Raw genomic sequence first — 2,504 nt, 5'->3', positions numbered from 1 at the left:
CGTAAAAACTGTTTATTAAGAAGTATCAAAGGTTCACATTTTAGATGATATTGGACCACCGGAATGGAATTTTCAAAAACTTTTTTTTATCCTATAAAAAAATGAATTAAAAAACCGTCACTCAAATTTGTGATTCAAAAAATGGTTCAAAATCCCCTGAAACGTGAAAATTCATCAGCTCCTGACAAAGTGTTTATACGCCCTTGTTGCACAAAGTTAAAGTTGAATCCTTTTTGCTCAGCTCAAGCGATATTAAAAAAAAAAATTGTACAATTTTATTCTTTGGGGGAGGGATGATACATGAGCGTGGGGATATCCGGGGGTAGTGGAGAGGAATCTCCTATATATAGTAATATTATTAAATGGTGGTATTATCAAAGGAGAAACGATATCGGATAAGGGAGTTTATACATGGAGCAGAGTATAAAAAGGGCAGATTTACGTTGGAAGTTATATTTTTTATGCTGAAAGACCAAAACAAATTTTCTTGTAAAAACCTTACGTCAAGGAAAAGTTTTGTTTAGTGGTTACTCAAAAATGGGATTTTTAAAGGATATTTGCAATGAGAGAGAGAGAGACAGAGAAAGAGTGAAATCAAGAACGCCGCATTACTAATGGTAGTACGCAAATAGATTTTTTTATTAGAAAAAAAGAGCTATAGAAAGTTCTAAATTGTATGAAAATTGGATAATAATTCTTTATGAGACAAGACTTCAATGAAATCGATCAGATGTCAAGTATATCATGGTAGTTATTAAGTTTATTATCACCTTTCTTACAAAATAATCATTAGCGGACCCTCTCCGATTAGGAATCATGTTCTCCTAGCTTTGTTCCCTTCTTCATTATGAGTATGATGTGTATCCCTTTTTTTTTTAGCACAAAAACGATTTTTCTACGCACATATCAACTTATAACGTTTTTATTCAGAGCTTTCGCCTCATTTCGTTATTTTTAGGAAATAATTATTGCATGAGAATTATAGCTGTTGTAATTATTCCATTTTTTGAGAAAGAAAAAAAAATGAGTAATTTAAAACGCAAATTCGATTATTTTTGACTGAGTAATGATAAAAAAAAGCACTGTTTCGAATTTATGCGAATTACAGATACATGAATATGTTTCAAGATTCATTCCACTGATCAATGTGGCAATTTTTATGTTCAGTTTGTTAGGCAAGTACATGACAAATATTGGAAAATAACAAAAATAATTTTCTATCTCTATTATAATTTCTTCTACATAATAACCCATATAAATTTTCCCCATAATTATGCTCATTTAGATAATGATGTATAGTCATATTCATCAGATAATTGTATCTATAGAACCATTCAATGATATATTGGTGTGTTAATTCAGAACATGTATGGATTATCCGTTTTTCCGTTAGAATTCTTGGTGCAGTTCGAGAGAATTGAATATTGTACGAAGTCATAATGGAAAACTTGCAGCGCCACCATTTCGATGATATAGCAACCTTAAATTACGCTTGGTCGGTAAGCCATGGCGGTAATTTCCTCTATACCGACGCTGTTTGACCGACCGTGCTGGTCGTGTAGAGAGCCATTCTGTGTAGGCTTGTGTCGGGTAGGGTCGTGCAACCAAGTTTATCCCCACCGTGTAGACTTGCGAGCGGTGTAGTGCTGTGATAGTAAGAACGACGCTCCCTCGAATCTTTGAGCAGTATGTAATTAGCCGCAAATTATCAATAATTACCAAAACGAACTCTTACAATCGATTGTAAATCGTTCGCAGGTGATTGTAAAAAAGATCATAATGTTTAAGAGTGGATAGTTTTTTTATAAAAAATAAAAAACTTATGACCCATGTAGTTAGCCGCATTTTTTTTCTAATCACTCTTAAATGATTTTTTTTATTGTAATCGTTTGCAATTCGTTTGTACATACTATATTCATTTGAATCGACGTTTAAGAGTCATTAGTCTGGAAATTATCAGCAATAAACGTGATTGCAAAATTGCGTGGAGGGGATAAGACTTTGCAAGTATGACGGCGCATGCGCAACTATTCAGAGGATTTTTCTGTTATACGTTCAAAAATAGATTAATGTCATTCTCACTTTAATTTTGAAAGATTTCACTACGACTGTCTCTTAATTGAACATTGAGGGACACATCGAAACCATTGTACTTTTTGTAAGTACATTAATAATTATAATAACTTGTTCACTAATGGGTAACATTTGAAGAACACTTATTGTTTGAGTAATCCCTGGTTATTCCCACCTAAGCAGAATATGGGCTGACAGAACCCTATAACATTTGTCATGAGACATTAGTTTAACACTTCTGTTTAACAAAAAAACGATTGAATAGGAAAATACGATTGATAAGGATTGAATTCAAGGTTTTTGCCCAACCCTAACTGGGTTTATGAAATTCACAGCATAAGCTGTATGCTTGGGTGGGAATAACCAGGGATTACTCAAACGATAATTGTTCTCCAAATGTCACCCATTAGTGAACAAGTTATTATAATTAT

This window comes from Fopius arisanus, unplaced genomic scaffold, assembly GCF_000806365.1.
Source record: "Fopius arisanus strain USDA-PBARC FA_bdor unplaced genomic scaffold, ASM80636v1 scaffold00074, whole genome shotgun sequence".
In the NCBI taxonomy this organism is placed as follows: Eukaryota; Metazoa; Arthropoda; class Insecta; order Hymenoptera; family Braconidae; genus Fopius; species Fopius arisanus.
Note: the sequence above shows the minus strand (reverse complement) of the source record.